Genomic DNA, 14,312 nt, shown 5'->3' with positions numbered 1-14,312 from the left:
ATATAACCTTGTTTTTAACGAACAGAATTTTGTCTTTTACTTTCATGTTTGCACTTTATCCCATTGTAAAACACTTAGAACAACATCGTCTGTGTGAAAAGGGCTCTATACATAAGTCATTATTATTATTATTTTTTATTTTTCTCAGCTTGAGCCAGTGAAACCTGAGGTACGGGCCAGGCTTAGCCAAGCACACTCATTTATTATTATTACTATTAATAGAACTGTGCCTTTATTCCCAAAATCCTTCACCACATGAATATGTGAGGAATAAGCAGTGATGATCAAAAACCCTTATTGAGCCTGTCTTCCTCAAGGAAGCCCTCCCACTCACTGTACTGACTCAGGTAACCTGGACACCAGCCACGTTTGGTATTTTCAGGGAGGAGAGCAGAAGCTGAATTAATATCAGCGAGTTCCTTCAGGGTCAGGGGACATTTCACGCTTCTCTCTCTGACTGCTCTGGAATAAATATAGAGATGATTGTAAGAAGGTGATTGGCAGGTATTATGGTCTCGCTGGGTCAAATGGTTTTCTTTCATAATGTTCAGCTGGCGTCAGCTACTTGACCGAAAACGTCACAGTGGAACCCAGTCATAGCTCCGCACACACAGAAACATTCCAGCACTGAGAATCAACAAAAGAAATCCAGGAGCGATTGTGTCTCTCCAACCGTGGTGGCCATGAACACAAGAGATTCTGGAAATCCAGAGCAATGCACATAGAATGCTGAGGGATCTCAACAGGTCAGGCAGAATCTATGGAGAGGAATGAACAGTTGACATTTCGGGCTGAGTCGAGGTGAAGGTTCTCAGCTCACAACGCTCAGAAATGCGGTGAGGTGGACTGTAGCTCCCTCTGGGTGATTGGTCCGGGTACTCGGCACAGAGCAAAGGATGAAGATGGTACTGTACTCTGGAATTCTGTATTGAGGTGGCACAGCCCTCACACTTCCATAGCGGTTTAGTAACACACACAAAGTGCTGGAGGAACTCAGCAGGTCAGGCAGCATCGATGAAGGGGAATAACAGTCAATGTTTATTCACGTCCACAGATGCTGCCAGACTCATTTCACTCTTGTGCTAACCCTCTTTACAAGAACTGGCTTTCAAAAGGCAAGATTAAAGCAGTAAAATCTCCGTAGGCCCTTCGTAAGAGCACTAAGAAATGAGATCTGGCACCATGCCACATAAGCAGACATGTTATTGTTGTCACATGGACTGAGTTACAGTGAACAACCTGTCTTACACACTGTTCATACAGATCAGTTCATTAAGTAAGCGCATTGAGGTGTCCCAAGGTACATGATAACAGCATGTAGAATAAAGTAACACACACAAAATGCTGGAGGAACTCAGCAGGCCAGACAGCATCGATGGAGGGGAATAAACACTCACATTTTGGTCCAAGACCCTTCATCAGAACTGGGAAGGAAGGGAGCAAAAGCCAGAAGAAGGGGGGGGGAGGGAAGACGAGCTGTCAGGTGATAGGTATAACCAGGTATCTGTTATTTCCCCTGTATAGATGCTGCCTGGCCTGCTGAGTCCCGCCATTGTGTTACTCTGGACTTCCAGCATCTGCAGGATCACTTGTGCTTAGTAAGATCATTTTATTCACTTTAGACTTCTTATCATTTCCATAAGACCATAGATATAGGAGCAGAATTAGGCCATTTAGTCTGCTCCACCATTTCATCACTGCTGATCCATTTCCCTCTCAACCCCAGTCTCCTGCTTTCTCCCTGAAACTCTTCATGCCCTGACTAATCAAGAATCTATCAACCTCTGCCTTAAATACCCCCAGTGACTTGGCCTCCACATCTGCCTGTGGCAACGAATTCCATGGACTCACCATCTTCTGGCTAAAAGAAATTCCTCCTCATCTCCATTCTAAATGGGCATCCCTCCGTTCTGAGGCTGTGTCCTCTGGTCTTAGGTATCCCAGCCGTAGGAGACAGCTATGGTTCCTAAAACTTGGGCTTCCAAAATCTTATCTTTGGAATTCCTTGGCAGAACTTGAGCCCCTTTTTTTTTGTATACAAACCTCCTTCTCTTCCAAGTCTTTATCCATCCGTAGTGACATCTCCTTAATCTGATTTGTAGCAATTCTTCTCCAAGTATTCTCCTCTGCTGCCTACTGTCCTCCTCGTGCCAAATGTTTCCACATTGAAGAAATGATGCTTAGCATGTCTGGATTGTTGAATATTGGAGGGCATACTTTTAAGGTGAGATGGGGTAAAGAGATATGTGGGGGAAGATTTTACACAGGGGTTGCTGAGTGCTTGGAATGAACTGCCTGGGGCGGTGATAGAGACAGAAACGACAGGGGCATTCAAGAAGCTCATCAATGTGCAGGAACTGGAGGGATGGAAATGGGGAAATGGAGGGATGTAGACATTGTGTAAACACAAGGGATTTGATTGATTCTTAATTTATTTTGTTCGGAGGAAACCCAATACAATCAATATCTACAAACTCCTTACAGACGGCAGCAGGAATTGAACCCCAGTCGCTGATAAACAGCACTGTAAAGCATTATCCTAACCTCAAAACTATCGTGCTTTTCAACCCCTGCCTCTTCCACTCCTACCTGGAGGATAATGATTGGCAGTGGAAAATCTTACAGATTGGTTCATTTTATTTTCTGCGGTGTTTCAGGATGTCCATATGATGCACACATTCACGTCTGCACAGTGTGTAAAGTGCAGGGTGGTGCTGTCGGGTGTGTTTGGAAGTTGCCGGTAGTTAGTCTGAAATGCTAACACTGCTGACTCATAATCACTCCCCCACTCTTTATAGGATGGTCCACCCTGGCACCCTCTCATCTAAGCAACCGTGCCCACAGAGCATGGCTCGTGTGGGAGGAACGTTAGTGGTAGGTGAACACTTGTCAACACATCAGGCCTCTGTGTGGTCACTCGAGTCATGAGGCCCTGATGGAAGCGGGCTTTGTTCTGTTTGCTGAGTAATATCCACAGCCAATCTGTGAATTAGCAGGACCTTTGCTTAAAATATCAGTTTTACTTGTCACATGTACATTGAAACATGCAGCGAAACGTGTCGTTCATGTCAACAACCAACAAAGTCTGAAGCTGTGCTGGGCAGCCTGGATATGTCACCACGCTTCCAGCACCAACATAGCATGCCCACGACCAACTCGGATGTCCCCGGAATGTGGGGCACCTGGAGCAAACCCACGGTAGAGTTCTTGTACCCCAGGAGAGTCGGTACACCAGGGACTGTACCCCAGGGAGAGTCGGTACACCAGGGACCGTACCCCGGGGAGAGTCGGTACACCAGGGACCGTACCCCGGGGAGAGTCGGTACACCAGGGACCGTACCCCGGGGAGAGTCGGTACACCAGGGACTGTACCCGGGGAGAGTCGGTACACCGGGACCGTACCCCGGGGAGAGTCCGTACATCAGGGACCGTACCCCGGGGAGAGTCGGTACACCAGGGACTGTACCCCGGGGAGAGTCCGTACATCAGGGACTGTACCCCGGGGAGAGTCGGTACACCAGGGACAGTACCCCGGGGAGAGTCGGTACATCAGGGACTGTACCCCGGGGAGAGTCGGTACATCAGGGACCGTACCCCGGGGAGAGTCGGTACACCAGGGACCGTACCCCGGGGAGAGTCGGTACATCAGGGACTGTACCCCGGGGAGAGTCCGTACATCAGGGACTGTACCCCGGGGAGAGTCGGTACATCAGGGACTGTACCCCAGGGAGAGTTAGTACATCAGGGACCGTACCCCGGGGAGAGTCGGTACACCAGGGACTGTACCCCGGGGAGAGTCGGTACATCAGGGACTGTACCCCGGGAGAGTTAGTACATCAGGGACTGTACCCCGGGGAGAGTCGGTACACCAGGGACTGTACCCCGGGGAGAGTCGGTACATCAGGGACTGTACCCCGGGGAGAGTCCGTACATCAGGGACTGTACCCCGGGGAGAGTCGGTACACCAGGGACAGTACCCCGGGGAGAGTCGGTACACCAGGGACTGTACCCCGGGGAGAGTCGGTACATCAGGGACTGTACCCCGGGGAGAGTCCGTACATCAGGGACTGTACCCCGGGGAGAGTCGGTACATCAGGGACTGGGTCCTGGGGAGAGTCAGTACATCAGGGACTGTACCCCGGGGAGAGTCGGTACACCGGGACCGTACCCCGGGGAGAGTCGGTACACCAGGGACTGTACCCCGGGGAGAGTCGGTACACCGGGACCGTACCCCGGGGAGAGTCGGTACACCGGGACCGTACCCCGGGGAGAGTCGGTACACCAGGGACCGTACCCCGGGGAGAGTCGGTACATCAGGGACTGTACCCCGGGGAGAGTCGGTACATCAGGGACTGTACCCCGGGGAGAGTCGGTACACCAGGGACCGTACCCCGGGGAGAATCGGTACACCAGGGACCGTACCCCGGGGAGAGTCGGTACACCAGGGACTGTACCCGGGGAGAGTCAGTACATCAGGGACTGTACCCCGGGGAGAGTCGGTACACCAGGGACTGTACCCCGGGGAGAGTCGGTACACCAGGGACCGTACCCCGGGGAGAGTCGGTACACCAGGGACCGTACCCCGGGGAGAGTCGGTACACCAGGGACTGTACCCGGGGAGAGTCAGTACATCAGGGACTGTACCCCGGGGAGAGTCGGTACACCAGGGACTGTACCCCGGGGAGAGTCGGTACATCAGGGACTGTACCCCGGGAGAGTTAGTACATCAGGGACCGTACCCCGGGGAGAGTCGGTACATCAGGGACTGGGTCCTGGGGAGAGTCAGTACATCAGGGACCGTACCCCGGGGAGAGTCGGTACACCAGGGACTGGGTCCTGGGGAGAGTCAGTACATCAGGGACCGTACCCCGGGGAGAGTCGGTACACCAGGGACCGTACCCCGGGGAGAGTCGGTACACCAGGGACTGTACCCCGGGGAGAGTCCGTACATCAGGGACCGTACCCCGGGGAGAGTCGGTACACCAGGGACTGTACCCCGGGGAGAGTCGGTACACCAGGGACCGTACCCCGGGGAGAGTCGGTACACCAGGGACCGTACCCCGGGGAGAGTCGGTACACCAGGGACCGTACCCCGGGGAGAGTCGGTACACCAGGGACTGTACCCCGGGGAGAGTCGGTACACCAGGGACTGTACCCCGGGGAGAGTCAGTACATCAGGGACTGTACCCCGGGGAGAGTCGGTACACCAGGGACTGGGTCCTGGGGAGAGTCAGTACATCAGTGACTGTACCCCGGGGAGAGTCGGTACATCAGGGACCGTACCCCGGGGAGAGTCAGTACATCAGGGACCGTACCCCGGGGAGAGTCGGTACACCAGAGACTGTACCCCGGGGAGAGTCGGTACATCAGGGACTGTACCCCGGGGAGAGTCGGTACACCAGGGACCGTACCCCGGGGAGAGTCGGTACACCAGGGACTGGGTCCTGGGGAGAGTCAGTACATCAGGGACCGTACCCCGGGGAGAGTCGGTACATCAGGGACCGTACCCCGGGGAGTGTCAGTACACCAGGGACCGTACCCCGGGGAGAGTCGGTACATCAGGGACTGCAACATTAAAATGTTGCCCCTTTGTATGCCTGTTGGGAACTTCTTTACACAGAACCTGAAGATCTGAGGTGAATCTGTGGAATTCATTGCCACAAACGGCCCTGGAGACCAAGTCATTGGGTGTAGTTAAAGTGGAGGTTGGTAGGTTGCCGATTAGTCAGGGTGTCTAATATGACTGGGAGAAGACCTGAGGATGCGGATGAGGGGGGTAATAAATCACTCATGATGGAATGTCAGAGCAGACCTGAGGGGTTGGAATGTCTAATTCTGCTCCTATGTCTTATGGTCTTACGGTTCTGGGTAGGAGCCGGGTCAAGTAGCAATAATCACCATGTCACAGGGTGCGGATACAGACCAGTTCAGGGTACGAGTGGTTGACTGGAGTCGGCCTAGGCTGAATGAGATGAAAATGGACCAGTGCTGGGCGAGTTGGGATCAAAGTTTGACAAGCATAACTGTACCTATCAAAGCTTGTACCCCTGGCGTGTGCTCCTTCCTCTCCCTGTCCCTCCAACCCACCTTCTTATTCTGGCATCTGCCCCCTTCCTTTCCAGTCCTGATGAAGGGTCTTGGCCCAAAATGTTGACAGTATTGATGCTCCATCGATGCTGCCTGACCTCCTGAGTCCCTCCAGCATTTTGTGTGCGATGTCTGGTAGGATGCTGAGGGAAGTAAGGGAGCCCCAGCCCTGATCTTCTGAATGTCTGTGGATTCTGGCCTGAAGTCCAAAGACCCGAAAGGTGCAAATGTTACACCCTTGTTCAAAGAAAAGTGTGGGGTTAAACGCTGTAGCTACCTAACAATCAGTTTAACGACTATTTCACAGGATTAATCAGAAGCAGAATTAGCGAACAATTAGGAGTGGATTAATGTGAAAAAGACAGCATGGAGCTGCTAAAGCTAAATTGTATTTAATTAATTTGATTTTTTTTTTTGATGAAGTGTATCTGGTGAAGATTGTCTTGTGGATGGCATTAAATCAAATACCAGTTAACAGGCTTCTTCTCATCAAGCCAGGAGGCCCTAACGTTGGGACAGCTTGGATAGCAAATGGACTAACAGGAAGGAAGCAGAGCAGTTGTAAAAAGTTGTTTCTCAGATTAAAGTGGTGTTTCCCCAGGGGCTGTTATTAGGCCTGGGTGTTTTGAGATAAAACCTACTTTTGACATCCCCTCTATACTTTCCACCAATCACAGTAGAATTATATCCCCTTATCTTTGATATTTCCACCCTGGGATAAAATCTCTGGCTGCCCACTCGATCTATGCCTCTTACCATCACCTCATCCTCCTTCACTCCAAAGAGAAAAGCCCTACCTCGGTCAACCTGTCCTCATAAGATCTCTGGTAGATCTCCTCTGCACCCTCCCTAAAGCTTTCACATCCTTCCTGTAATTAGGCGGCCACAACCCCACATGTGGTCTGACCAGAGTTTGATAGAATTGCAACATTACCTCGCAGATCTTGAACTCAGTCCCCAGACTGATGAAGGCCAACACTCCGTGTGTCTTCTTAAACACCTTACCAACTTGAGTGACAACTTCTGAGGGATCTCTGGACGTGGCCAGCCACCCTAACCCTCCACACTGCTCAGAATCCTGCATCTGTCTTCAGCTTTGATCAAAGCGACACAGAACTTGGGTTTTCCCCCCAGGGTCTTGAATACGCCGCAGATTTGCTGATATTCAGAAGGACCTTGCAAGCCTTGGAGGGGGTTCTGTGTAGTGGTGTGCTCTCACCAGAGTGGAAATGGGCCACTTGTCCTCTTTTATTGGACAAGACTGCAAGCATTTATTCAATCACAAAATACAAACAATGATCAGCAGTTTTAAAAGCTATTAATAATTTCAAATTAAAATATAATTAACGTAATCTACAAAACACTCTGTTTGCTGGGAGGCCCGCTGTTCTTGGAATTCCTCCACTGTACCATACGCTCACTCTCCAAGGACACCTGGGCCTGAACATAACCCCAGAAGAGGGGGCGGGCTGTTGGTTTGACTGCCCACCACCCAGATCCATGAATGGCCATCTATCTTGCCAAGGCAAGCCAACCAGCTGATCCCCCAAACCACCCCCACCCATGTGCTGGGTGACTGTAGGTCAGGAGCACAGGGCTGAAGTTCTTCCAGAACTTGAGGAGCAGCCCCGTCAGATACAGCCTCTGACAGAGCACCCAGGGGAAGGCCACGCGGTCACAGGCAGGAGCGTACCAACTCCTTACAGACGACATCGGAAATGAACTCCAGTCTCCAGTGCCCCAAGCTGTCAGTGCTGTACCAACCACTGAGCTACCATGGTGCCCCAGTGAAGGGGAGGTCCCCCAGGGAGGTGGTGAGAGGAGATCTCCCTCTGCTGTTCCAACCACTGAGCTACCATGGTGCCCCAGTGAAGGGGAGGTCCCCCAGGGAGGTGGTGAGAGGAGATCTCCCTCTGCTGTACCAACCACTGAGCTACCATGGTGCCCCAGTGAAGGGGAGGTCCCCCAGGGAGGTGGTGAGAGGAGATCTCCCTCTGCTCAGGATACAACTCACCAGTTGCGAGCAGATCGAAGGGCTTGCCAGTAGACAGGCTTGGGAACACCTTGCTTAGAAGCCCTTGGCAATGAGGCATGCTAAGGCTATGATGGGGTGGGTACTAGGATACCCTCAATATGCCCTGTTCATTCCCACAATAATCTCTTCCTAACCCCTCCCTCACCAACCAGCCTCTCCACCCAAGACTTCAAGTTCAAGTTCCAGTCATGGTCACTCAACTGTACACCACCAAACCAAGCAGCGTTCCTCCAGACCAGCGTGCACAACACACACACAAGGTAGTATTACCACTAGTAAACTAACAAATAGTAAGGTGCACTTACGACACCAGATAAAAAGTAAAGTATAACGCTACTGGCGCTTCATAATTGATGAGACCTGGGTGGTGGTGGGGAGTTCAGTAGTCTCATGGCCTGGAGAAAGAAGCAGTTTCCCACCCTACCGGTCCTTGTCCTAATGCTACAGTAGCTCCTGCCTGATGGAAGGGAGTCAAAGAGTTTTTGGGATGGATGGAAAGGGTCACCAGCAATGATAAAATGAATGGTCCATAACTTCTGCACATTTGTGAGTTAAACAAATCAGAAATGAGTGAGAAGTTAGAAATGAAGCTGGGAAAGCGTTTCCGAAGAGCAGAACAGACCAGGTCACACGCAAAGAAGGAAAAATATGTTCAATATTTTGGAGGCATTTCCAGAAACTGGCTGGGCCATGGACATCTCTGGAATATCCTGTATGGTCTTCGAACCTCTTTGTTGACTGGATGGCATTTAGGATTATCCGGAGATTGCCTGTATTTTACTAAAATTCTATTGCAGGTTAAAACTAGTAATGGGATATTTTCTTATTCTAAATTATTAACTGAGGATTAGGAAACTAGTTGATGTTGTGGTGTTGAACCATCTTTTCTACAGTGGGACTGAACCAACAGAATACTGTAAGGAAACTTTTGCTGTATTGATTGACACATAATAGTTTTTTGTATTAAAAAGGTTACTCTCTATGTTGTGGATGTTTATTCAATACTAAGATGCAATCAGCTCACAGTCTCCTCGGAACAAGGAGGACATTGGGCCTTCAATGGTCCTTCTTTCAGATAATTAGTCTGTCAATTTTATGGCCATTTGCACAATTTTGTTTGTTTACTTACTCGTTTATCTAGACCAGGGATTCCCAGACTGGGATGCATGGCATGAAATAGGGTGAAACACCTGATCCTGTGTGGAACAAGCCCGTCTGGCCCAACAAGCTGCACAGCCCAGCAACCCACCTACTTAACGCTAGCCTAATCACAGGATAATTTACAATTTACCTACTAACCAGTACGTCTTTGGACCCTGGGAGGAAACCCTGGAGCACCCAGAGGAAACACACACTGTCATGGGAAGAACGTACAAACTCCTGACAGACAGAGACAGAATTGGACTCCAAACACTGACACTAGTTGTCATGGCATTTCACTAACCACTACACTGCCTTGTCACATCTGTAATGAAAACTTTAGTTGTAGCAACATTACAGGCAGATAAGAGGGGGATCTCATTGAAACCTATTGAAAAGCTTTGCTATGGATGTGGAGAGGATGCTTCCTGTGGTGGGGGAGTCTAGGACCAGAAGGCATTGCCTCAGAATAGAGGGATGTCCCCTTAGAACAGAGATTAACAGAAATCATTGCCACAGATGGTTGCAAAGGCCAAGTCATGAAAGTTGATAGGTTCTTGATTAGTAAGCAAGTCAAAGATTACTGGGGGAAGGTAGGAGAATGGGGTTGAGAGGGGTAATAGATCAGCCATGATGAAATGGTGGAGCAGACTTGATGGGCTGAATGGCCCAATTCTTTTCCTATGTCTGTAGTCTTATATAGAACAATACAGCACAGTACAGGTCCTTCAACCCACGATGTTGTGCCGACCCTTTAACCTTCTCTAAGATCAATCTAACCATTCCCTCCCACATAGACCTCCATTTTTCTTTCATCCATGTGTTCCTTAAGATCCAGAGTTTCTTAAAAGTCCCCGATGTATCTGCCTCTACCACAACCCCTGGCAGGGCATTCCACACACCCACCATTCTCTATGTAAAAAAACCTCTCTTACCCCTGTTATTTTCCTCCATTCACCTTAAAATTATGTCCCCTCCTATTAACCACTTCTTCCCTGGGAGAAAGGTTCTGGCTGTCCACTCTGTCTATCTTTACCAGTTCTGATGAAGGGTCTCGGACTGAAACACCAGCTGTTTACTCTTCTCCACAGATGCTGAGTTCCTCCAGCACTTTGTGCGCAAATCTCCAGCATCTGCAGATTTTCTTATGGTTGTCACTCTATCTATCCCTCTTGCAGTGACCAGAAGTGGATACGTTTATCAGAGGTAGATACATCACCCCTATCACCCTTTGACTGAAACCCCTCTTTGTTGATGAGCCGGACGCTGTTGGGAAGCTGTGAGAGATCAGGACCACTTGTGTGAGTGCAGAATGGCGGTGACTCATCAAACTGCCCTGCTCGCACATCTAAAAAAAAGTTAATTACTGGAGATTTAATTTGCACTAATGTATTTCAGTTCCCCTGCGCTGGCCAACTCCTGATGTCGATTTTTTTATAGAGAGTTTTGGAGAGAGAATGCTGAGTACACAGTGTGAAGAAGGTGTGGAGCTGAGACAGGCCCCGTAAAACTTCGCCACTGCAGCAGGAGGGGACAAAGCTTTGTGGATGGAAACAATGGGGGAAAGGCCTTTGTTGCTTCATTTAGGAGAATGAGGGGAGATTTGGTAGGGGTATACAGGGTGTTGACAGGTAAACGCAAGCAGGCTTTTGTGCACGGAGGTTGAGTGAGACTAGGATCAAAGATCATGGATTTAGGATGAAAGGTGAAATGTTTAAGGGAAACATGAGGGGAAACTTCTTTTCTCAGAGGGCGATGGGAGTGTGGAATGAGTGGAAGTGGTAGATGTGGGTTTGACTGCAACATTTAAAGGAAGTTTGGATGGGAGGGGTATGGAGAGCTCTGGTCCCTGTGCAGGTCAATGGGACTAGGCAGTACAACAGTTTGGCACTAGATGGGCTGAAGGGTATCCTTTTGTGCTATGGCTCGATGTGGGCTGCTGTGCCTGAACATTCCTCATCGGATTGACTTCATTCAGATTCACTGAGGTAAGGAGATTTAGGTTTATAGAGAGTACATCACATAAATAGCATTCCAAGGTCCAAGTCTGTCCTTGCAGATACAACACGGGACCACCTGAGTTCATTCTGGAGAGAAATCCCACCCATCCTGTGAGTTAGCTTCCCTTAAGGGCTTACAGAACTTTGGACAACACACACAAAATCCTGGAGGAACTCGGCAGGTCAGGCACCATCTATGGAGAGGAATAAACAGGCAATGATTTGGGCTGAGGCCCTTCTTCAGGACTTGAAGGGAGGGGGGAAGGGGCCTGAATAAAAAAAGTGGGGGAGGGAAAGAGGATCAGGTAGGAGGTGATGGGTGGGAAAGGTAAAGAGCTGGAGAGGAGGGAATCTGACGGGTGAGGAGTGTGGACCATGGGAGAAAGGGAAGGAGGAGGGAACCTGGGGGAGGTTTAGGCAGGTGAGGAGGAGAGGTATCAGGTGAGAAAGAAGACGAGGGAAGGGGAAGGGAAAATTAAAATTACTAGAAGGATAAATCAATGTTCACATCATGGTTGGTGGCTACCTAGATGGAATATAAGGCATTGCTCCTCCACCCTGACAGTGGGCTGATCGTGATAGAAAAGGAGGACATGGACTGACATGTTGGAATGAGGATGGGATAGGAATTAGAATGGTTGGCAACTGGGAAACTGGTGGAGTGGAGGTGCTCAACAAAGCAGTCCCTCGATTTATGTCTGGTCTCACCAATGTAAAGGGGACCATATCAGGAGAACCAGAAAGCCCCCCGATTCAGCCCATCGACTCTGTTCTACAATTCCATCATTACTGACTTTTATTTTTCATCTCCGAGTCCATTCTCCTGCATTCACCTCATTATCTTTACTAATCAAGACCCTATCAACTCAGCTTTAATTATACCCAATGATTTGGCCTCCACAGCCGTCTGTGGCAATGAATTCCACAGATTCACCACCCTCTGGCTAAAGAAATTCCTCCTCACCTCTGGTCCAAAGTGACAAACTTCTCTTTTGAAGCCCTGCCCCCTGGTTGTAGACTCTCCCACGACTGGAAACACTACAGGAGATTGAGGTATATCAGGTGAATAGACACAGTCTTTTCCCCAGGGTGGGGAGTGCAAAACTAAAGGGCATGGGTCCAAAATGAGAGGGAAAAGATTTAAACAGGACCTGAAGAGAAACTTGGGTGCTGTGGTTCAGCAGAAAATATAGGAGTAGAATTAGGCCATTCAGCCCATCGAGTCTGCTCCACCATTCCATCATGGCAAATCTGGATACCAGTCAACCTCATAGACCTACCTTCTTGCCATGTCCTTTGATGCCCCGACCGATCAGGAAACCATCGACTTTCCCCTTAAATGTACCCACAGACTTGGCCTCCACTGCAGGCTGTGGCAGACAATTCCACAGATTCACTACCCTTTGACTAAAATTATTCCTCCTTACCTCAGTTCTGAAGGGCCACCCCTCAATTTTGAGGTTCTGCCCTCTAGTTCTGGATACCCCCACCACAGGAAACATCCTCTCCACATCCACCCTATCTGGTGAGATCCCCATACATTCTTCTAAGTTCCAATGAGTACAGGCCCAAAGGTGCCAAACGCTCCTAATAGTAGTTCGCGCTAGGCTATTACAGCCTGGGCTGTCCCAGAGTTCAGAGTTCAATTCTGCCACCATTCTGTAAGGAGTCTCTGGACATCCTCACCATAGAATGCATGGGCTTTCCCCGGATTCTCTGGTTTAGAAACACAGAAAACCTACAGCACAATACAGGGCCTTCAGCCCACAAAGCTGTGCCGAACATGTCCTTACCTAGGCTTACCCATAGCCCTCTGTTTTTCCAAGTTCCATGTACTTATCCAGGAGTCTCTTAAAAGACCCTATCGTATCCACCTCCACCACCGTCGCCAGCAGCCCATTCCACACACTCACCACTCTCTGCGTAAAAAACTTACCCCTGACATCTCCTCTGTATCTACTTCCAAGCACCTTAAAACTGTGCCCTCTCGTGCTAGCCATTTCCTTCCACAGTCCAAAGAATTGTTGGGTAGGTTAAGTGGTCGTTGTAAACTGCCCAGTGATTAGGTTAGGGTTATGGGAGTGGTGGGGTTGCTGGGGAGGTGAGGCTCAAAGGGCCAGAAGTGCCTCCTCCACACTAAATAATTAAACCTTTTCATGAAGAGGAACAAATTCCCAGAGGAAATGATAGAAACTGGTACAATTACAATATTTAAAAGACTTTTGGACAGATATATGGGATTATCTCATGTGACCAACTTGGTCAACATGCTTCTGACAAAGGGTCTCAGCCCGAAACGTCGACAGCGCTTCTCCCTATAGATGCTGCCTGGCCTGCTGTGTTCCACCAGCATTTTGTGTGTGTTGTTGGTCAACGTGTGATGCACCATCAATAACCCTTAGAGATGTGAGGCGAGATATAGGCTTTTATTGGCTGGAAGAAAGAACAAGCAGCAATTGACCTCCACACTGCATCCTGGAGACTGAGGCTGGGGCGGTGTCCCCAATCGCCTTTATACCGGGGTCCATGGGAGGAGCCACAGGAGCAGTCAGCCGGGGGGGCGTGTCCAGACAGGTGTATGTAGTTCACCACAACATGTTTCTGACGAAGGGTCTCGGCCTGAAACGTCAACAGCGCTTCTCCCTGTAGATGCTGCCTGGCCTGCTGTGTTCCACCAGCATTTTGTGTGTGTTGTTGGTCAACATGTTTCTGAGCTGTCCCAAGGGGATTCGTTTCTGAGCTGAATAACCCCGGGTTCAAATCATTTTCAGAAGGTCAGTGAGAGAGGCGGAGAGGAATAGGGAATTGCTGAGATCTAGAACACAAATCCTCCCAAAGATCTGGTGGCTTGATATGTGGGATATTTGGAGGACCCCAGCAGTCAGCAGGTTTGTGGACATGTGCAGGTGTACAGGATGGGGGGGGAGGGGGAAGGAATACCCAAGTGTACAGATTCTGAAGAAGAGCCCAGGTGTGCAGGTTAGAATGGTCTCTCCCGGTGTATGGATGGGGATATCCCGAGGTGAATAGGTGGGGGCATATCCTCAGGT

This window comes from Hypanus sabinus, chromosome 9 (assembly GCF_030144855.1).
Source record: "Hypanus sabinus isolate sHypSab1 chromosome 9, sHypSab1.hap1, whole genome shotgun sequence".
NCBI lineage: Eukaryota > Metazoa > Chordata > Chondrichthyes > Myliobatiformes > Dasyatidae > Hypanus > Hypanus sabinus.
This window is presented reverse-complemented; position numbering follows the sequence as displayed.